The sequence below is a fragment of the Rattus norvegicus genome, chromosome 9 (genome assembly GCF_021556685.1).
Source record: "Rattus norvegicus strain SHRSP/BbbUtx chromosome 9, alternate assembly SHRSP_T2T, whole genome shotgun sequence".
NCBI classification, from domain to species: Eukaryota; Metazoa; Chordata; class Mammalia; order Rodentia; family Muridae; genus Rattus; species Rattus norvegicus.
The window spans coordinates 102162855-102186352 of NC_141542.1; the positions used below are offsets into that span (position 1 = coordinate 102162855).

General features: G+C 47.6%; 1 long non-coding RNA gene across 1 annotated transcript; it reads right to left on the reverse strand.

The window, feature by feature from the left end:
- Positions 1-5973: 5973 nt before the first annotated feature.
- Positions 5974-23466, reverse strand: LOC148003826 (uncharacterized). The gene is made up of 3 exons (XR_015629694.1): positions 23334-23466; positions 10689-10869; positions 5974-6212 (listed from the first exon to the last, which is right to left on the reverse strand). It is a non-coding gene; the product is annotated as an uncharacterized LOC148003826 (long non-coding RNA).
- Positions 23467-23498: the final 32 nt, after the last annotated feature.

Sequence of the window (23498 nt, forward strand, 5' to 3'; positions counted from 1 at the left end):
GGAATCAGAGAGTCTGGCTTTAAGTTCTTGCTGGTTTCAACACCCCCATTCTCAGAGATAGCACGGGCTTTTTGAGGCATAGAAAAAAGATCCATATGGTGGGGATCTCTGGCATAAGAACCAATCTCAATCCAGCAGGGCAAAGGGGGAGGGGAGACTCAAAAACTCCTTTCTGACCACAGTTTTGCAATTGCTGAGGGTGTCTGGGAAATAAGGTGTATGGTAGGTAAAGGATGTCAGGTGACTGAAAATGTGGGCGTTGATGAGAATCTAGGAAAACAATTTATGGTAGTTCTGGGGACCAGGTTACTTTGTTTGGAGAAACTGTCATTGTCTAACCAAAATGGAGATGCTTGATGAAATGGTATGGACACAGACACAGTGGCTTAGACTTTTGAATATGCTAAAAGCCACTGAATGGGGCTGGAGAGATGCCTCAGCCATTAAGAGCACTTGTTACTCTTAGAGAGGACCTGGGTTGAGTTCCCAGCACCCATACCGCTGCGGTGCCTCACATACCTCTCTTAGTCTAGTTCTGGGGCCTTTGAGCGCCCTCTTCTGGCTTCAGCAGGCGCTGTATGAACATGGTGCACATACATATATGTAATCAAACACTCAGACATTAAAAACAAGTAAATCTTTTTTAAAAGGAAAAAGAAACACTAGAGATGTAGTGCAGTGTTAAGAACTTACCTATTGGGGCTGGAGATATGGCTCGGTGGTTAAGAACACTGACTGTTCTTCCAGAGGTCCTGAGTTCAAATCCCAGCAACCACATGGTGGCTCACAACCATCTGTAATGGGGATCTGATCCCCTCTTATGGTATGCATTAAGACAGTGACAGTGTACTCATATACATGAAGTAAATCTTTTAAAAAGGGGGGGGGCTGGAGAGATGGCTCAGTGGTTAAGAGCACCGAATGCTCTTCCTGAGGTCCTGAGTTCAAATCCCAGCAACCACATGGTGGCTCACAACCATCTGTAATGAGATCTGATGCCCTCTTCTGGTGTGTCTGAAGGCAGCTACAGTGGACTCATATACAATAAAATAAAACCTTAAAAAGTAAATTAAAAAAAAAAAGAACTTGCCTATTGTGCTTTCACTGCCCAGCACAGCAAGAAGAAAAACCAACAACAAAGGGGGAGAAATGGGTGTTTCCAAGTTTGGTGGTTTGGAACCTATGATTGCAGGATGCAGAGATAGAAAAGTAATGACTTCAAGACCAGTCTGGGATGCATAGTTTAGGCCAACTTGAGCTACAAGAGAGTCCCTGTCAAGAACAACAACAAAAAATTCACTGTATACTTTAAATGGAAGAACTGGACAGCGTGTGAATTATATGTCAACAACACCGGTCTTAAAAATAGATTTCACCCACCACAGCTTCCTCCCTCTTCACTGGGTCAACTCTGAGTCATGTTCTACAAAGCAAAGCGCTTGCTCTTTCATCTTCCCGCTTGGCCTCACTTCCTCTTGTTCTCCCACACTTTCTGGATTTTCCTAATAAATAAAAACCTTCCTCCTTATATCTAGGTCTGCACCCTCCTTGGGTTGGGAGTCAACACACCCTCCCACAACACACAAGGGTGGGCTTGTGTGTGTGTGTGTGTGTGTGTGTGTGCACTGTGCATGTATACTCATGTTCAAATGGATGCCAGAAGTCAGCATGAGGTGTCTTCTTCCGATACTCTTCACCTTATCTGTCTAGACAGGTTCTCCTCCCAATGTCCATCAGTTGGCTTGACTACCTGACCAGTAAGCTCTGGGAAACAGCCTAAACCCGCCCAGCACTAAGGCTGCAGATGCTGTAGGCATAAGCCATCACACAGTTTTTACATGGATGTTGGGAATCTGAATTAACATTTGGGAGGCAGACACTTGACCAGTGGACACTTTACCTGCTGAGCCATCTCTGAGACCTGCTGTATAAGGAACCCAGCCCAGAGGAATGTTCCCATCAGCAGCCTGTTCAAGGAGAGGGCTTCTACTGAAGACCCTAGGAGCTGGTCTCAGCCACTGCCATGAAGCCGGCATCAGGCCTGGGAACAGTGACAGGGACTATGAAATAACCAAGCCCTGTCAGTGACCTTTAGCCTAGAGCTCATTACCCTTTGGCTCCGTTTTTGGCTGTCCTTGCGGCAGAGACTTCCTGTGAGCACATGAACCAAGTCAGATGAGACTACACGGCATGGGGCCCAGTAGGGCAGTCTGTGGGAAGACCGAGCCTCCTCCACTTCATCTTTTCAAAAATATTGTCTCACGTAGCCCAAGCTGACCCTGAACTTGCTAAGGAGCACAGACCAGTCTTAAACTCCCAAGTGCTAGGATTGTAGGCACGCACCACCATGCCTGGCTTCATTTTGAACATGGATAAGAGAAACACTACATGGCAAAAGCAAACCAGGGGCACCCCTGCTGGCCCCAAGAAAAGGTATATTTGCTCTAACAAAAGGACCACAGTCTGGGTTGCTAGTGAAACACAATTTTTCTCATTATTTGGAAAGCTGGAAATTGAAGATCGAAGTGTGGGAGGGTCGGGCTCTCCTGAGGCTTCTCTCCTTGGCTTGTAGAAGAGGACCTCTGACTGGGTCTTACTTCTATAAATATAATAAATCTTTCCTCTAAGGACACATTCCTACTTTGTGGGTGCATCCAAAGAGAGGGGGTAAGCCAGAGAGATGACCCATCCGCTAAGCACACTTATTTCTCTCTCTCTCTCTCTCTTTTTTTTTTTCTTTTTTCTTTTTTTTTTTTTTTGGAGCTGGGGACCGAAACCAGGGCCTTGCTCTTGCTAGGCAAGCGCTCTACCACTGAGCTAAATCCCCAACCCCACACTTATTTCTCTTGAAGAGGACCAGATAAGAGTTCAATTCCCAGCACTCATATGGTGGTTCATAAAAACACATGTCACTCTACTTCTGGGGGATTCAGCACCCACTTCTGACCTCCTTGGGCACCACCCATGCATGAGGTGCACCCCACATGCAAGCAAAACACTCACACATAAAATAAGTCTAATTTTAAAAAAGACTGTCTTGGGCTAGCAAGATGGCTCGGCACATGCTGGGAAACTGACAGTCCAAGTCCCATCACCGTGATCCACGTGTGGGGGAACTGACTCCCACAGAGTAGCCTCTGAGAAGTACGTGTGAATGCCCCCCATCTCCCATAAATCAATAAATGCCACTTAAAAATGTTAACATAATTAAGGCCAGGCAGTGGTAGTGCACATCTTTTTTTTTTTTTTTTTTTTTGGTTCTTTTTTTCGGAGCTGGGGACCGAACCCAGGGCCTTGTGCTTCCTAGGTAAGCGCTCTACCACTGAGCTAAATCCTCAACCCCGGTAGTGCACATCTTTAACCCTGGCACTCTGAAGGCTGAGGCAAGTGGATCTCTGTGAGTTCGAGACCAGCCTGGTCTATTCTGGGACAGCCAGGACTATCCAGAGAAACTCTGTCTTGAAAACCAACAAAGAGGAAAAACAAAAGGAGGAGTGTTGGTGTCACATTTCCTGTTCTTTACTGACAGGTTTGCTTCTATGAGGCTACAGAGCAAGGTTTAGAAACTTGTCATAACTCAAATGCTAATCCAAGTCGATGTTTGTCGTAAAGGTATGTACAAGACCTGGTTGGCATCTGCAGTGAATTGAGGTTTTAGGTAAAAGAGATTGCCCCTTTGATATGTGTGTGGACCTTACCCAATCAGCTGAAGACCTTATGAATAAAACCCAAGGCCTCCCTAGAGGCAGAGGAAGTCTTCAGTGGCCCTCCTGCCTGAGGTCATTTCACACTGGCCAGCCCCACTGTGACAAGAGTCAATCCCCTGGACTAGCTTACGTGGCTATGTCGAGATAGGCGCCTATTATATACCTTAAGGAGTGACAGAGAATCACTATGGGCTCTGCCTCTCTGCAGTACACTGGACAGCACATCCACCCTTCAGAGGGCAGAGGTGTGCAAGGGGCTGGCTGGGGTGTGTTAGGAACAGAGTCTGGGTGTGTGTGTGCATGTGTGTGTGTGTGTGTGTGTGTGTGTGTGTGTGTGTGTGTGTGTCAATCTCTCTCCTGAAATCTCTCCTGAGGTCACAGGGCAGTGGGGTAGGAATTTTTGTTGCCACATGTCCCAGAAAATGTATCCTGCCACAGGCTTCCCTGCAAACTGTAAGAGAACCCAAAATAGACCCTGAAAAGCTCTTCCAAAACATTAAAAGTGGACAATTACAATGGCTCACAGGATTCTGAGGGCAAGTCCTAAAACGAGCTCTCCATTATCAGCCCAGATCCTGTCACTGCTGACGGGAACTCTCCAGAAGCCCTTCACACAAGCCCAGCTCTACTTAGTCTGCAGCCGGGGCCTGCTCGCTCCTCCCGGCCATGCTCCTGCCTCAGGCAGAATGGGTCCATCTCATTCCCTTATGCCTCAAGCTCAGGGCTTCTAGAGGGGGCAGCAAATACATATTCATACATACATATGTGCATAGATATACACAGATATACACACACGTGAATGAGTAGATAGATAAATGATGAGATAGATAGATAGATAGATAGATAGATAGATAGATAGATAGATAGATAGATGACTCATCAAGCCTAAAGCTCACCAATCCCATTTGACTCATTACCCATCAGTCCCTGGGCCAAACTATGGTGGCCATTAGAGACTGACACAGTGCCTTGTCTAGCCTAGGGACCCAGCTGTCCCAACACCCCAGCTGGAGTGGGTGAAGTAGGCACCTTATATGAATCTCTACAGAGAACCTATCCCTGGACAAGGTGAATTTGAACTGGGCCGTTGTGGACTGCTATCTAATTGGGCTCTGAAAGCAGAAGAATATTCCAGAACACCAGGGTAGCAGAGGAAAAGTCACTAGGCAGCTGCTGCCAGAACCCACAGGAAGCCAAGAAATTATCGCTGAGTACAGTTGAGAGTAGAGCTGCCCTAGCTGAGTAGGACAGGAAGCTGGCTCTCACAGGCACAGACAGGTCTGTGCTGGCCTGGGCCAAGAAGAAAGCAGCAGCTTCTGTTGTGGGGGATGGGAAAGTGGGAAGTATTACAGGTTTATTGAGGTATTGCTGTACTGCTAACTCATTTTCTTAAACCTCTGTCTTTTAGATCCATTTATTCAGTACTTTATGTGTGATTTGCCTTCATGTATGTAGGGGCTTACATCATACATGCATGTATAATTATACATTTGCATGTGGCAAGAGCCCCATTTTTTTGTTTTGTTTTTTAACTATGTATTCTCTTAAAACTGTAAGGCAAAGCAAAACAGTGCCAGTGTCCTAGCCTAGGAAGTTTGGACAGTGAGCAGTGGGTGCCTCTCCCTCTTTGCTCACTGACAGATCCCCCTTGGTTTATTGCTTGCTGTTTGTATCCAGATGAATCTCTACATCCCAACCAGAAGAAACCACAAGAAAATTCATGGAATTTTTGAGGAAATTGTCTGAGAGAGACAGCTGACTGGAGTTTTATCCTTTATCCTTACCTGTACTTTGCTACTTACTTTCAGAAGATGGTTCTGATGGTTGGAGGGCCTCACAGCCCTGAAGGCTGGGGATGCTGCAGCTCAGGGGCAGAACATGAGCCAGGTGTGAACCCTTTGGTTCAATCCTCAGCACTACAATAAAAGCGCGTGCGCATGTGTGTGTCTGAGTGTGTGTGTGTGTGTGTGTGTGTGAGCGTGTGTGCTTCTACATGCATGTGAGTGCATGTGCACATACATGTGGATGTATGTAACTCTAAGAAAGTATAGATAGGGCAATGAATCTCTGGTGATTCTAAGAGCTTTTAGACCAGCCCTGCACATAATATAAAGTTCCTGTTTTGGGGTCTCTGCAGGGAAACAGATATTTTTTTGTTTATTTTATTGATCATTATTTTTGCGTGTATATGTGTATGATGGGTGTGTTTGGGCATGCGTATACTTCAGCATGCATACGGAGATCAGATAACTTTGTAGATTTGGTGTCTTCCTTCTGAAACCTTTATATTGGTGGCTAGGACCGTATTAGCAAGTGCCATTACATGCCGAATCGTCAAACCGGCTCCTGGAGTCCTGGGGAGTGTGGCATTGACAGCCGAGCCCGGAAAGTGCACTAGTTGCTTCTGCTTATAGCCAGAATGGGTCTCTGGTCCTCTGAAGACAGGGACGCACAGCATAGCAACTAGAGAGACAGAAGTAGCCACTCTTCCCAATGCACAAGGACCTGACATAAAAAAATATGAAATATCTTTATAGTTCACTAAACAAGGTTATTAAATAATATAATAATGTAACTCCAGCTCCAGGAGATGACACCCTTTTCGGGCCTTTTCAGGTACCAGGCATACACATGGTGTACAGACATTCACATATGCAAAGAATTCACACTCATAAAATAAAAATTTAAAGTCTTTTGTTTTTGTTTTTGTTATTCAAGACAGGGTTTCTCTGTGTAGCCATGGCTGTCCTGGAACTAGCTCTGTAGACCAGGCTGGCCTCGAACTCAAAGATCTGCCTGCCCCTGCCTCCTGGGTGCTGGGATTATAAGTAATAAAATCTTAGCAATGGTGGTGAGCGCTCTGGATGCAGAAGCGGGTAGATCTGAGTTCAAGACCAGCCTGGTATCAAGAACTCTAGGAGAGCCAGGCTGTAGTTGTTGTTTGCTACTTTGTGGGTTCTTTCTTCCCTGCTTCTCCACCCTTTCCCCATCCTTTCAGCCCCCTAACACTAGACAAAAGGAAAAAGGATAGAGAGGAGAGGAAAGAGGTCCCTGAATAAAAAGTCAGGGGCAGAAAGGGGGCAGTGTTACTATTGGACTACTGATTGGGAGCATCGGTTCCTGGGGGCAAGTTTGATCTTCGCTGCCAGGATATATAATTTCTTCTTCTTGCTTCTTCTTTGTGCATGACTACTTAACAACCCAACTAACAGCAACTAACAACCAACAACAACCAACTAACAACCAACAACAACCAACAACAACCAACAACCAACAACAACCAACTAACAACCAACAACAACCAACTAACAACCAACAACAACCAACAACCAACAACAACCAACAACCAACAACAACCAACAACCAACAACAACCAACTAACAACCAACAACAACCAACTAACAACCAACAACAACCAACTAACAACCAACAACAACCAACTAACAACCAACAACAACCAACAACCAACAACAACAACCAACTAACAACCAACAACAACCAACTAACAACCAACAACAACCAACTAACAACCAACAACAACCAACAACCAACAACAACCAACTAACAACCAACAACAACCAACTAACAATCCCCCATCCCCAACAACACAACAACCCACCCTATTTCCTGGGGCCTGGCACTGATACACTCTCTAGAAAGTCTCCAGAGTTCTAAGTTGCTCAAACGAGGCTGACAAAATCACGCCCCAGCTAGAGCAGGAGGCAGGTCACAGTCAGTCGCTGTAGACAGTCTGAAGCTGCCCCATATCCCACACTTGGGATTAAAACAAAACCATATTCTTGTAATATTTGTGGGGTTTTTTTTTTTTGGTTCTTTTTTTTTTCGGAGCTGGGGACCGATCCCAGGGCCTTGCCCTTCCTAGGCAAGCACTCTACCACTGAGCTAAATCCCCAACCCCATATTTGTGGTTTTTTAAAGAAACCAACCCTCCCCCCCCTCAATTGTCACTATACAGGGCTACTCAGAGAAACCCTGTCCTGAAACACCCAAATGATGATAAAATTTTTCTTTAAAAAAAAACTCAGCGGGGCTGGGGATTTAGCTCAGTGGTAGAGCGCTTACCTAGGAAGCGCAAGGCCCTGGGTTCGGTCCCCAGCTCCGAAAAAAAAAGAAAAAAAAAAAAAAAAACTCAGAACATGCAAATATCAACCACCCTCATCCTTCGTAGAATCTTCTAGAAACTATAAAAGGGCCTAATACAGGACTTAATGTACAGTACATTCTAGCATACTATTTGGTGTTATAAATGGCTTTACTATGTTTTCTTTTTAAAGATTTATTTTCTTTTATTCGTATGAGTGGGTTTTTTGGTTTTTTGCCTTTTGGGTTTTTTGTTTATTTGTTTGTTTGTTTGTTTGTTTGTTTGTTTGTTTTGGTTGGCTCTTTTTAGCTGTTTTGTTTTGTGTTTTTGTGTTTTGGGGTTTTTTTTTTTTGGTTTTGGGGGTTTTTTTGTTGTTGTTGTTTTGTTTTGTTTTGTTTTGGTTTTGGTTTTCCAAGAGAGCTTTGTATGCCTGCTTTGATCTGAGCCATTAGAGTTCTCTATGAATTCTACCCCTTAGGGAGCCGATCTTTCTAGTCTTCTCTCATTGCTTTTTCTCATTTCTGACCCTTTGCGAGCTCAACTCCAGTGAGGTTACTCTGCATAGGAATCGTCTCCCTGGTGGAACATTGGAACTTATGGCCAACATCTGGCTACAAAATCCCACGAGCAGCTGTTTCCTCACCTCGAACTAAACTGTCATTATTTACTGTCTCTGCTGTCCTGTCTCCCAGCCACTTCCTGCCAGGAGTTTAGACTCGAAGTCTTCAAAAACTATTTTATTCTCATCAGCATCCTCAGCACAGATATAATCTTATTTTCTGGTCTATTATGCACGATTTAGCGGTTTGTTGGGACACCATCTTTTTCTGTTACATATGTATAACTTTGTCCCTCTGGTCACACACAGATTATCTGTCCCCTGCTGTGAGTTAAACTTCTGAGTCTCCAAAATTCTAAGCTAAAGACCTCAAACTTTACCCAGGTGGCTCTCACTTTTAATCCCAGCACTCAGGAGGCAGAGACAGGCCAATCTCTAAGAGGCCAGCCTGGTCTACAGAGGGAGTTCTAGGACAGCATGGACTACACAGAGAACCCCTGTCTTGAAAAACAAAAACCGACCTAGAACTTAGGAAAGGACTGGGGCTAAGATCTTTGAATGATAACTAAGGCAAAAGGAGGTCATCAGATTAAGTGGAAATTCTAGTACAGTGAAGTCCTTTAACACAAGCTCAGGACAGACACCCATTGAAGATGTAGGAGAAGGCCGCAGGCTACCAGGCAAGCTAGAAACTCGAAGGAAGGCTATCCTGCTTATGCCTTGGTCTTGGACTTCTTTCAGAACTGTGAGAAAATTCTGTTAAGACAGAATGATCCTCTCATGCACCCCACCTTCCTCAGTCACCCCACAAGCCCACTGAACCCCAGAGGATATCGTCTCCTGGGGACAACTGAGGCTCAGTAGACAGATTCCCTCTGCAGGCTGCACTTGCTGGCCATCTGCATGAACTGGGACTCCCCAAAGCAGATCCCCTGTGTCAGCCGGTCAGTCCCAGCGCCCTAAACAAGTAGTTTCTATTCAGCACCTCAGTGCTCCACCCTCACTTTCCAAAGGAAGTACCACAAAGGCTTCCCAACTCCCTACTCATCCAGGTCAATCTTACTCTGGGCGTGTCTCTCCAGCCCAGTCCTTCCTATGCTCCGTCCATTTCCACACAAAGAACAGTGTTTTTATCTCTGCAGCTCTGGTGATAGGACTCTCTTGGTTCCACTCTTGCCTATCCCCAGCACCCATCACTGTCAGATTCTGTCCCTGAGATTTCAGATCTGCCATCCCAGTCCCCACCATACCCCAGTCTCACCCCAGCACAGGATCTCTTCTTCCCTAAAGAGCCTCTGGGTTTGTTCCCAAAAAGCTGAAAACTTAGAACTTGGAGGGCTCTCTGAAGAAGTGGGAGAGGAGAGGGTGAGTAATTAAAGTGGGGTGAGATCCCCCTATTAGAAACCAGGAAGGAGAGCCAGTCAGGCAGAGAGAGGAGAGAAAAGCAGATGGGGGACTCAGGGGCAGAGGACCCATTTCCTGTGTCCTGCTCTTAAAGAGGAGGTCCTAATCCCCTAGTGCAGCATCACAGGAGCCCAGAGTCCCAAGGGCAGCTGGCTTTGGGGGCCAGCCGGTCCTTGGGAATCCCACAGATAGACAGGGAGTCTGAGGACCACCCCCTACCCACCTGGGTAACACCAGAAGGATAGCCTGGTGGTTATTAAAGCCACATCCCCTTTAATTCCAGCACTTGGGAGGCAGAGGCAGGCGGATCTGGGAGTTTGAGGCCAGGCTGGTCTACAGAAAGAGTTCCAGGACAGCCAGGGCTACACAGAGAAACCCTGTCTCAAAAAACAACAGGAATAGATGCTTGCCATACAGCCTGAGCACATGAGTTTGGTCCCTGGGATCTACCTGGTAGAAGGAAAGAACTGACTCCTGCAAGGTGTCTTCTGACCCCCCCCCCAACACCCCCCAAGATCTGGCACATATGCGTGTGTGCATACACTTTCCCAATAGATAAAATAGGAAAGGAAAATCAAAGCATCCCATTGGCTACTGGCTCTGGGCTGACATCAGACAACTCCAGGCTAGGTTAGCATTAGGGAGATCTTCTGGGACAACAGGAACACACTCATCCTCTCCCTCCCTCAGAGAGGCAAGGAGAGCCTCCTTGGCTGGGATCCATAGCTATCCCAGAGGTTTGCCTATAGGTTGAGTTAGGGATATGGGCACCAACGGAGAAGACCATGAAAGGTCATAGAGGTAAAAACAATGCTTTAAACAAAGAGAAAAAAATTAAATGGGTCATCAAATCAAGGGACTTAATCTACACTAACTGATATCAACCATCAGCCCGCGTTCTTCTCTCTTCCGGTACCTTTGAGGAGTTTATCTGCAAGCTGAGTCCTGTGTGTCTTCACCACATCCTGGTCTCCAACATAGTGGTTCCTAGGTGGCTCATCAGGGAAGTCCCAGGAATCAAGACCCCGAGATGACCCAACCGACATCAGAGTCTAGAGGAAACGTCCCAGAAGCAGAGAGGGCTCCCCATCCTTGAGCTGAAAGGAGGGAGGGACCATCGACGCTCCATTGAGGGGTTGGGGTATGGGGAGAGCAGTTTGCCTAGATTAATCCTTACTAGGAGAAGTCCTAAGGGCTTCCGTCTGCTGCACCTCCCCAACTTGGGGCTTCTTCACAAAGGCCTCCACTGTGTTAGCCCCTGATTTAAGGACCTTCCTCCCTCTGATTCTCATCTCTCTTCTTCCTTTACAGGCTCAGCTGAGCTCACAGGTCAACTGCAGCCTGGGGTTGGCTCCACCTGCTGTGACAGAATGCTAACAGCCCACAGATGACACCTGTAGACTGGTGGTGGTGATGCTGGAAGGGACAAAGGGTAACATCCCCCACTAGATTCTGGCCATGGCCAATAGGCAGAGAGGCTGCCCCCAAACCCCAGTAGTTACTGGAGTGTTGGGGACATGGGCCTCAAGTGCCTTCCTGCCTCTAATGCAGAGTGCCAGGGGTCAGTCTTGAGGTTCATCAGTGCTGCTCGATGATTGGTCAGTGAGGCTGGAGTGGGATCTGGGAGCCTGCATCTCCAACAACCTCCCAGGTGATGCTGACTCAGTGGAGGACTATGCTGAAAACACCTGGTACAGGCCTTGCTAGTGTTTTCCCCAAGCTCGAGTCTGCCCCCTGCTGGCAAGTGGTCTTCTCGGCCATAAACTGCTTTCCAGTTTTCATCTCTAGTGGAGAATCAGTGTCTCTTGAGGCAGTCTTAAAGATTAAGCTTAAAGATTTGAGGGGAAAAAAATTCTTGAGACAAAGCCTCATCATGTATTCCTGGCTTGCCTAAAACCCAGTATTCAAGCAGGCTGACCCCAAAATTAGAAATCCTACTTGCCTCTGCCACTCAAATTCTGGGATTAATGGTGTGCACCACTATGTCCAGGAAATAAATAATTAAGAAACGTGTGAGCGGGGCTGGAGAGATGGCTCCGTGGTTAAGAGCACTGACTGCTCTTCCAGAGGACCTGAGTTCAAATCCCAGCAACCACATGGTGGCTCACAACCATCTGTAATGGGATCCGAAGCCCTCTTCTGGTGTGTCTGAAGACAGCAACAGTGTACTTATATGTAATAAATAAATCTTTAAAAAAAAGTTAAAAAGGGGTTGGGGATTTAGCTCAGTGGTAGAGCGCTTGCCTAGGAAGCACAAGGCCCTGGGTTCGGTCCCCAGCTCCGAAAAAAAGTACCAAAAAAAAAGAAAAAGTTGGGCTGGAGAGATGGCTCAGCGGTTAAGAGCACCCGACTGCTCTTCCAGAGGTCATGAGTTCAATTCCCAGCAACCACATGGTGGCTCACAACCATCTGTAAAGAGATCCGATGCCCTCTTCTGGTATATCTGAAGACAGCTACAGTGTACTTATATATAATAAATAAATAAATCTAAAAAAAAAAAAGAAAAAAGAAAAAGTTAAAAAAAATAAACATGTGGACGTTTATATATGTGTGAACATATATGAGTCCATCCAGGTGCCTTCAGAAGAGGGTGTTGGATCCCTTGGCCTTCTTTACAGTTGGTTGTGAGGCCTGTAAACCAAACTCCAGGCCTCTGCAAGAGCAAAATGCACTCTTAACCAACCACTGAGCCATCTCTCCAACATGGTTTCTGTATTTTTAAAAGGCTGTCTTACAAAGGCCAGGCTGGCCTAGAACTCACTATGTAGCCAAAGCTAGCTTTGAATTCCCAGTCTTCCTGCCTTCCTGTGCCAAATGCAGGGATAGCAGGGGTGCACTACCACATCCAGCTGATCTTCAATGATTCTAATATGATGTTGATGGGACCCCAAACTCAAACTTTTCCGAGCCACTGGGGTTACTAATAACCTGTGTTCTATTGGCACGGGACACTCTGTGCAGTGACTGTGCTTTGGGTTCAGGGTGAACGAGGTACAGAGAAAAAAGCTCATCCTGCACTGGGGACCTTGGGCTCAGACAATCCTGTGGGATCGACCACCCGCAGACGGCAATATTGAGCTCTCCTGAAATGCCACAGAACCAGCAGTAGGGGGCAGCAGAGAGCTGCAGCAGCTGCAGTTAGACCTTATCCCACCTCCCCACCAGAGCCGGCTCAACTAGACTCAGAAGATGGTAGCATTCGTCCAATGTAATTTTTTCTTTTTTATTTGAGAGTGGGGAATTTGAGACAGGGTTTCTCTGTCTGGAACTCACTTTGTAGATCATGCTGGCTCTGAATTCAGAAATTCACCTGCTTCTGCCTCCAAAATGCTGGGACTAAAGGTGTACGCCACAAACTTGGCTTTGGTTGTTTTGTTTTTAAATTTTTTTTTTTTTTTAAGAGTGAAAGGTTAACACAAACCTTATGGGAGCTGCCACACTGTCACTTTAGATTTTTTTATTCTGTTTTGTTTTGTTCAACATTTGCATATGCATAACATATTTGGGGTGGGACCCAAGCTAAAAATGAAATTCATGTATGGTTCTATCTTTTACACACAATACTTTTAGAAAGCTTATTTTAACTGTGGCCCCTCACGTGAGGTCAGGCCTGGAATTTCTTATTGTGACATCATGTCAGGCCTCAAACAATCTTGGATTTCGTGTCTGAGAACAGTTTCATTTCCTGCTGGGATAGAACACTGAGCAAAACAGTCTGGGGAGGAAAGGGTGTATTCTCTCTTACAGGTTATGTCCACTGCTGAAGGAAGCCAGGATGAAACAAACAGGAAGTTGGGGGAGCTGGACATGGTAACACACATATTTAATCCCAGCAGAGAGGCAGAAGCAGGTAGATCTCTGTGAGTTTGAGGGTAGCCTGGACTACGCAACAAATACCAGGCCAGCCAAGGCTACACAGTGAGACCTTGTCTCTAAAAAGAAATCACGGAGGAACTCTGTTGCTAGCTCAAAGACCTATGCTAGGCTGTCTCTTTCATACACCTCAGGACCACCTGCCCAGGGAACCGGGCCACTCAGAGTTGGCCCTGCTCTAGCAATGGACAATCCTCTGCAGACATGCCCACAGGCCAGTCCGATCTGGGCCAGCCATCACCTGAGTCTCTCTTCTCGGCTGACTGAGCTGTGTCAGGTCTGGATGGAGATCTTCTGCTTGTGATAGTTTGTGGCTGTTGATAAAAGCTGTGCTAAGGAGCCCAGGGGCTTGGGTATTCTAGGCAATCACTGTGCCAGGGAGCCACACCCGAGCCCCATCCCTGAGTTTGTATTTGCGTTGGGCTTGACTGAAATCTCCTTCGGGCTTCACCTGCTCCCACACAAGGCTGAAGTAAGCTGGGTGGGGCGAGTTGGTTCAGGTCCCAGTATTCACAGGTATCTACTCGTGGCCTGGGTGATGGGACAAACTGGGCCGCATCTATGTCACCATCAGGCGGTTCAGACTTCTTTGGGTAACTGGGCCCAAAGAGGAGCAAAAACAGCCAAGACCTGGGGGCACCAATGCTTCAGAGCACCACGGTCTCTGTCCTGCTTGTCCTCCTGACCTAGGGACTTCGTGGCTATGTGCTCATCCCGGAAATGGGGAAAGCAGTCTTTTTCTTTGACACAAGGGACTTCAGAAAAGTGTCTACCACACAATCTCTCCTCTTCTGGCCGAGCAAATCCTTGTACAGACAGGGTCAACGACAGACCCTTGCCAATGGATAGTTCACTGACCTCTAGGAGCCTGGGGTGAAGTTCAAGAAAAGTAAATGTATTTTTCTAAGATGTGTCTGGGAACACAAAGTGAGGTGATATGGCTGGAACCGAGTCCCCCTAAAATAATCCTCAGCATCATTTTAATTAGTGGCAGGTCCTTTAAGGGGTAACTAAAGTAAATCCAATAGGGGTGAATCGTTCAGAGAGGTTATCTGAAGCTGGCCGTGCTGTCACATCTGAATAATCCCAGCACTCAGGAGGCTGAGCCAGAAGGATCAGGAATTTGAGGCCAGCCTGGGCTACAGGAAATCTTGTCTCAGAATATCAGAACCAAGAAAGTAGAGGGAAGGGAGATGGGGAGGAGGGAGAAGGGAGGAAGGATGAGGGAGAATGGAGGGAGAAGAGGAGAGAGGGAATGAAGAGGGACCAGCACAAAGACAGCAGACACCACATGAGGACACAGTGAGAAGGTTGACCTGCAAGCCCAACCCAACAGTTCCCTGACCTGGGACTCCCAGGCTCTGGGAAGAAACAAGATGTCCAGGGTTGGGGTTGGGGATTTAGTGGTAGAGCGCTTGCCTAGGAAGCGCAAGGCCCTGGGTTCGGTCCCCAGCTCCGGAAAAAAAAAAAAAAAGATGTCCAGGGTCAATGACAGGAAGAGGAAGACTAGAAATGTTTGCAGGGAGGTGGCCCTTGAATGCCAGATGGAGGGGACTCTATTCCTAGTAGATCAGGGCACCAGGCTTGGCTGATGCTCCAGGGTCTGTTGTTCTACATAGATTACTAACAGACCTCTGGGACAGGGAGAAGAGCCCCAAGGGCCCCATCCCTCTTGCCAACATCCTGATCCTGGGAGGACCTGTGCACTTCTACAAATATATATACATTTGGTCCATTGAGCTGTGTTGTGACAAGATAATGAGTGGATTGTTTTTAACTGGCACAAACTTATTTGGGCACATGCATACAAGTGTGTGTGTGTGTGTGTGTGTGTGTGTGTGTGTGTGTGTGTGTACCTGCATGCACACGTGCGTGAGAGAAAGACTGGGCACAGTATGTGGTGGGAAAGTATTCTGCCACTGAGCTACTGCTCCAGCTCCTCATTGAATTTTTTTTTTTAAAGATTTATTTATTTTATGCACAGCATTCTGCCTGCATATGTGACTGCAGACCAGAAGAGGGCACCAGATATCATTACAGATGGTTGTGAGCCACCATGTGGTTGCTAGGAATTGAACTCATGACGTCTGGAAGAGCAGTCAGTGCTCTTAACCGCTGAGCCATTTCTCCAGCCCCTCGTTGAAATTTTTTTTTTTTTTTTTTGCTTCTTTTTTTCAGAGCTGGGGACCGAACCCGGGGCCTTGCGCTTGCTAGGCAAGCGCTCTACCACTGAGCTAAATCCCCAACCCCGAATTTTTTTTTTAAAGATTTATTTATTTTATGTACATGAGTACACTGTAGCTGTTTTCAGACACACCAGAAGAGGGCATCAGATCTCATTACAGATGGTTGTGAGCCACCATGTGGTTGCTGGGAATTGAACTCAGGTCCTCTGGGAGAACAGTCAGTGCTCTTAACCGCTGAGCCATCCCTCCAGCCCCCTGAGCCATTTCTCCAGCCCCCAGTTTTTTTAAAAGATATATTTATGTAGCTTTATGTGTGAGCATGAGTGTTTCGACCGAATGTATATATGTGCACCATGTATGTGTCTAGTGCTTGCTAATTCCGAAGAATGCTTCCGATCCCCTTAACTAGAGTTATAAATGCTCGTAAGCCAAGCGTAAGCCCTGGGAACCAAATCCAGGTCCTCTGCAAAAAGCAACAAGTTCTCTTGTGCACATGAGTCATCTCTCCAACTCCCTCCCATTTTAAAGAAAACTGCATGTATTAGTTTATTTTGTGTGGAAAGGACATATATGTAGGTCAGAGAACAACTTTTGGGAGTCAATTCTCTCCTCTACCCTGTGGGTCCTGGGGATTCCAGGATCACCAGGCCTAGCAGCAAGTGTCTTTACCGAATGAGCCTCATCTCTGAGATTCTGTCCTGTCCCATTGGTGGCCCTTAAGGACCATTAGGGCGACAGAGAAGATAGCAGGAGGGACACTATAGATTCATCACAACTTCCACCATAGCATCTCAGTACTGGCCCAGTATTCTGGTCCCTTAAGCCAGCACATAGCCAGGCCATAGGATGAGGTTAGAACAACCCAGCTCCCTGGACCCTCAGATGACTCCACACAGTGACTCACAGCTGCTGCCTGGCCACCCTGAGGAGTGGCCCATCCATGTCCCTCGAGATGGGGACAGACAAAGCTGACCTCAGAGCTGGGTAATGGGGGCGGGGCAGGGGGAAGCTGAAGCAGCCTTTGTTGTAGAGATCGGGTGGGAGATGTGCCTTCACAGTCCTCTGTGGCCCTTCAGGCTAGCACTTGGGATTTATTTGCATCCAGGACCTGAGTTTCTGGGATATTTAAGAAGGAATTTGTTTTGACTTGCAAATGTGTCCTGGTGATTTAAATAAGATGTATGCCTTGTTAAAAGGGCAAATGAATTATGGAAGTTTTGAAACAAAAGCCCCAAAGACAGATCCTGTACTGTGACCGAATAAGCCTGGAACACTGGCTTCTCACTGGTGGAGGCTCCTAACTGCCATCCCAGCACTGGGGAGGTGTTTGGTATGAGACTGGATTTTACTAGGTAGCCCAGGCTGGACTTGAACTTCTTGTGTGTGGGGTATGGGATAATGACCTTAAATGCCTGATCTTCCTGCCTCACTCACCCACTGACTGCAAGAATTACAGGCCTGGACCATTATACCAGACTATGAGTGGGAATTTATATAATTTAGTTAAAAGTCCCGTGTGGCAGAAATATGAAATGTTATTTTTCATAGTTTGTGATTTGTCTTAAGATGTTTAAATTGCAGCAATTCTCAACCTGTGGGTTGTAACCCCTTGGAGGGGGGGTCAAATGACCTTTTCATGGGGGTCAAATATCAGATATCCTGCATATCAGATATTTACATTATGATTCATAACAGTAGCAAAATGACATTTACAAAGTAGCATCGAAAATAATTTTATGGTTGGGGTCACCCCAACCTGAGGAAATGTATTAAAGGGTCTCAGCGTTCAGAAGGCCGAGAACCACTGGTTTGGAGCACTTTTGGCTTAGGTCTACTTCCCACCTTGGATTTCTCTGCCAGCTTTTTTTTTTTTTTTTTTTTTTTTTTGGTTCTTTTTTTTCGGAGCTGGGGACCGAACCCAGGGCCTTGCGCTTCCTAGGTAAGCGCTCTACCACTGAGCTAAATCCCCAACCCCCTCTGCCAGCTTTAACACTGGAAACTATTTCTCTCCCCAAGTCAGTTGCCTGTAAACTTCTGTGTGGCCTTGGCCTCTCCTTGTGTCTCCCTCCGGAGTCCATCTGCAGTGCTAGGCAAAGCCAATGTTTTCCTGATGCCAAGCAATTCACCTGGTACTGCTGTGCGCTGTCCTCACTGTCCCTTTCTCAGTGGCCCCAAGGGTAACCTTTGCTCTCCGCAGGAAACCTCCATTCTCCCAGTATTCACACAAAGGCCTTTGGCAAGCCTGATACGGGCCACGCCCATTAAGGGCTTTTACCTTGGAGATCTAGACACAAACAACTTAAATATCTCCCTTAGAAGGATTCTGGTTCTCTCCAAACCAGGCAGGGTTACACTCCCAGAGCCTTTTCCAGCCTCTCCTCGGTGGGTGGCAGCCCAGGCCTCCTTCGTTTCCTGGGAAGTGGGGCCTACACAATAAATAAGAGGGTTCTCTCAACCCCTGCTCTAACCCAGCCCTGCCCTCCTAGCTCAGCCAACCCTTCCTAAGAAGGTAGGCTCAGTAAGTCAAGAATGCCTTTGGGGTCCCAGCCCCCACCCACGGGGCTCATTAGACTGTTTCTTCCAAACAAATTCGGCGTGTCTTCTAAGTGGAATTCCCACACCATCTGCTCTTGTGGCCCTGTTTTCTCCATTGCCTTGGTTTCTCAAACATTCAAGAAGGAGGTCTTCTGGGAAGACTTAGGGCAAGTGTTTGTTCCTCAGAGCACCAATATTCAGAGAGTCTGGCCCCAGGGAGAGCCGGCCCCATAACTCAAGCTTCCAGGGACTATATCAGGTATCCCCAAGGTGGCCTCAAGAGTAGCCACGTGGGAGGCTTGTGCACTGGCCTCCCCCTAGCTGAGTAAAACCGTGGGGAACATGCTGGCAGGGACCACAGAGCCTGAGAAAGAGCCAGGAGTTAAGGTGGAAAATATGGAAAGGCACCAGGCTCCTAGGGCCACATCAGGAGTTAACAGCCAGAGGAGTGGTACAGAGTGGGAGAGCATAGCATGATGCTATGGGTGTAGGTGTGTGCTAACCATGCTCACACAGATGTGCCCACCTGCTCTAACATAGCTACAGGTCTGCGGTGGGTTTATAAGATGGATCCTTGTTGGGGACCGGACTGACCTTGACAGGGACACTGCTTGGTCTCGCTCCTCTTTCTCGCCTGTTCTCCCGCAGGTATGGGTCCCCCTCGACCCCCACGAATAACTGGGCCCCCGCTGACGTGGGCAGATCTTGCAGGCGTTAAGGCGTAGGCTTGAAGTCTGCTTTTTTATTGGACACAGTAAGCTGTACAGCCCAGGCTAGCCCCCAGTTTGCCGCAATCTTCCTGAGGCAGCTAGCTCCTTGGCTTGCTGAGATGGAGCAGGATCTCAGGTTTTTCCTCAAACTTCAAACATAGTCAAGAATGACCCGGGACCCCTAATCTTCCTGCCATTACCTTCCACGTACTGGGATTACGAGTGTGTGTTAGCGTGCCTGGCTTCACTTTTTTTTTTTTAAGTTTTTTTTTTTTAAATCCGTGAATATGTGCATGTGTTCCTGAACACATGGGCCATGTATGTGCAAGTGTTCTTTTGCAGAAGAAAGTACCAGATCTCCTCTCGTGGAGATGAAGTTACAGGTAGCTATGATCTGCTCTATGTGGGTGCTGGGAACCAAACTCCAGTGCGCTGGAAAAACAGCATCTTAACTGCTAAGACATCCCCTCCAGCCTCTCTCTTTCTCTCCTTCTTTCTTTCTTTCTTTTTTTTTAAAGATTTATTCATTTATTATATATAAGTACACTGTAGCTGTCTTCAGATACACCAGAAGAGGGCATCGGATCTCTTTACAGATGGTTGTGAGCCACCATGTGGTTGCTGGGAATTGAACTCAGGACCTCTGGAAGAGTAGTCGGGTGCTCTTAACCGCTGAGCCATCTCTCCAGCCCACTTTCCTTCTTTCTTTCTCTCAAGTACTTACACTCCCCTCCCCAGTCTTTTCTTTCATATATATATTCTATATTCTATATATATAGAGAGAGTCAGGGGATGTAGTTTACTTGCTAGTAGCCCTAGGTTTGGTGGTCATAAAACACACCACATAAAACCAGGCATACAGGGTTGGGGATTTAGCTCAGCGGTAGAGCGCTTGCCTAGCAGGCGCAAGGCCCTGGGTTCGATCCCCAGCCCCGGAAAAAAAAAAGAATTTAAAAAAAATAAAATAAAATAAAAAAACAGGCATACGACTGGGGAGGTGGCTCAGTGGGTATCAGTGCTTGCTGTACAAGAATGAGGACCTAAGTTTGAATCTCCCGCACCCAAGTAAAAAGCAGACACAGTTGCCCATGCACAGTGTGACCCTGGTACGGTGGGGAAAAGGCAAGAAGGCTCCCGGAGCCTTGTGGCTATAGTTCCAGGTTCAGTGAGAGACCCTGCCTCAGGAAAGGATGATTCACATTCTCCTATGGCCCCCGTGTGTACAAAGAAGTGTGTACTCACTGCTGCACGCCCCTGTGTGCAACACATCACACATCTCACATACACACACACACACACACACACACACACGCATGCACGCACGCACGCACACAATATCATTGAAGAGTTCTTTATAAAGTGCCACTCAATTCCCATGAAATGGAGCCTATCTCAGAGGATTAGGTAGAGGAGCGGAGGAGAGCAGTGAGTCAAACGTCCAGGAAGGGTAAAGAGAAGAAAACTGGAGGATGGGGCACTCGACAGAAATGACTCAAGACAAGCTTATTCTGACTGGTGTTTTAGAGACATTGTGGCCAGGAAGGCATGGTGACAGTGGTTTACATTACAGCAAACGGGAAGCAGAGGGCATGGCTGGAACCCAGGGTAAGCATAACCTACAAGAGCCTGTGCCAGGGACCTATTTCTGCCAGTCAAGTCCCACTTCCTCCTGGCTACACAGACTTCAGTACAATCCCACAAGCTGAGGACTGAGTGTTCAAAAAGGTATCCCTGTGAAGAACATTCCAGATTTAAGGCGTAACTTCAGAGAAGGAGCTGGGGACCAGGAGAGGCAGCATGGACATAGCACAGGACAGATAGAGGAGGAAGTCTGTTTTCTGACAGAACTACTTATGGTATGACCCAGGCTGCCACCAGGTAGTATCTGCAGGCACCGTAAGCCAGTTACCAAACTGGCCAGCATCCCTCCATGGGCCATTGATTACTGTCTGGTTTTTTTTTTTAACATTATATATTTTTGAAGATTTATGTCTTTATTTTTGGATGTACCAGAAGAGGGCATCAGATCTCATTGTGAGCCACCATGTGGTTGCTGGGATTTGAACTCAGGACCTCTGGAAGAGCAGCCAGTGTTCTTAACCGCTGAGCCATCTCTCTAGCCCTATTTGTTGTTTTTAAAGAAAATTTCTCACTATGTAGCCTTGGCTGTCCTTGAGCTTGTTATGTAGACCAGGCTGGCCTTGAACTCACAAAGCCACCTGCCTCTGTCTCAGGAGTGCTGGGATTAAAGACACACACCACCACCACCTGGTCCAATAGTGTAATTGCATTTCTTGTCTGTCTCCATTTCCTTCTGTGTGTGTGTGTGTGTGTGTGTGTGTGTGTGTGTGTGTGTGTGTGTTTTGTGTGTTTTGCCATGGCACATGTGTAGAGGTCAGACCACAACATGCAGCAATCAGTATTCTCCTACCCTGTTGGTCCTGGGGACCAGACTCAGCTCACCAGACTTAGATGTAAGTGTCCTTCCCCCCTGAGCTGTCTCACTGGCCTCGACTTTAAATTAGCCCCACTTGGAACAAGAACAGAAAAGCTTGAGGATTAGAGACAAACAGAATGCAAATCCCAGAGTCAGGGATTGCTCCTGTGATCTTGAAGAACTTGCTGAATGCCCCCCACCCCCCACCCCCCACCTCCCACCCCCTAACCTCCCACCCTCCCCATCTCCTCCACTCCCTCCACCACCACCACCCACCACCACCCACCCCCACCAACCCCCACTATGCCAGGAGGCTTGGTAAGGTAGAGCACACACATGAAACTTAGCCGACTCCCCACTCCCTGCCAGATTCCTGGCCTGGAACATGTGCCATACTCCTCATGTAAGAAAACATGACCTGTGGTCATGAAGGCCCAGAGCAGCATTCTCCGTGCCAATGAGGCACCTAGAGGCCTGGAGGGCTTAGCCAATAAGCTTCCCTTCCCAGACATTCCTCCCAGCAAAAAGTGTTTAATCTCAGGTCCACCCTGAGACGAGGGTACCGTACGGTATGCATCCATTTTCCACCATGAACAGCCAATAAACCGTTTAGAACCGTGGACTGTCTCTTTCATCAAGAGACACAGTGGGAAGCCATGGAGAAGGCATTCAACTACAGAGCCGCAGCTTAATTCTCTACCCCCGTCACAGCCACCACCAAGCTAAGGACAATCACTCCATGGGACAAGCTGGAGCTCCCCCTTTCTCTTGGCCCAGGCTAGCCCTTGCCCCCCCCCCCCACTCCATTCTCTGCTCTTCCTTGACTCCCAGTGGTGCCTGAATGCCCAAGAGTCTGAAACCTGAAACCACCACCACCACCACTCCACCACCCCAGCTCATTACAGGTCCAGGGACACCCCCCCACCCCCAGCTCCGGCTTTCCCATCCCCTGAGCAATGTCTTGGAGCTTCCCTACAGCCTGGCACCCACCCCGGCGATGGTGGCATAGGATAAGCACAGTCAAACTCCTAGAGTTCTGCCTCCCCAAGAGGCCGTGCCCAGCAGCAGAGCAGGCGCGGAACCACACCCCTGCCCCCAGGAGAGAAGATATAAAAGTAGACCCAGTTCTCCCTAGGGATGCTGGGGTCCCTGGGGGCATCAGATGCCTGCTTCTCCTCTTACCCACCACAACTACGCCTAACCTGGCAACCAGAGTGAGCACAAACACACACTCTAGCTGTGGATGAAACAGCATACTCAGCAAGCGCTCTACAGCCAGCCAAACCCAATCCACAGCTACCTTCTTAGCACAGTGGGTTTATCTGGGGCCCTAGTCCTTCTTAAGATTACCCGGAAGTCTGCACCCATTTGCAGCTCTCTGTCCTCCCAGCCCAGGTGAGGAGGTGGATTGTCCTGTGTCCAAAAGGTTAACTCTAGCTCTAAGGATAGCCAGCCTAGATGCTTGCCGCCCAGGCCCTGGCCTCCACTATCCTCCCCCCATCCCCCTGCATTGCTAGAGAAATGGCTCCCAAAGAAAGACTGACTAAACTGGGGTCCTGAAGCACCAATGAGGAGAGAGGTGGTGGGAGGGATAATAACCTGGTGTATCAAGTGTCTGTTATCCTAGTTCTTGAGAGGCTAAGACAGGAGGATCATCGGAGTGGGAGATCAGTCTGAACTATATAACAAGAACACTGATCCCCCACTCCCAAAATAAACTAAAAACCCACTCATTCAAACTCAGCATCACCTTCCTTTATCATGCCCCAAAGCACAGTTCCCACAAGCTCTCACAGCCCTGCGGCTGCATCTGCACCCACCTCCATATCTTCATCTTAAACCGAGATGGTGATCCTTCATTTCCTGTGTCCCTACGGCTCTGGCTATGCAACATCACCTGCATTCAGCCCGCCAGGACAGCCACTCAGCAGACTCAGGACATTCAAGTGGACTTGCTCTACAAGTACCTGTGACATCATCAGCTG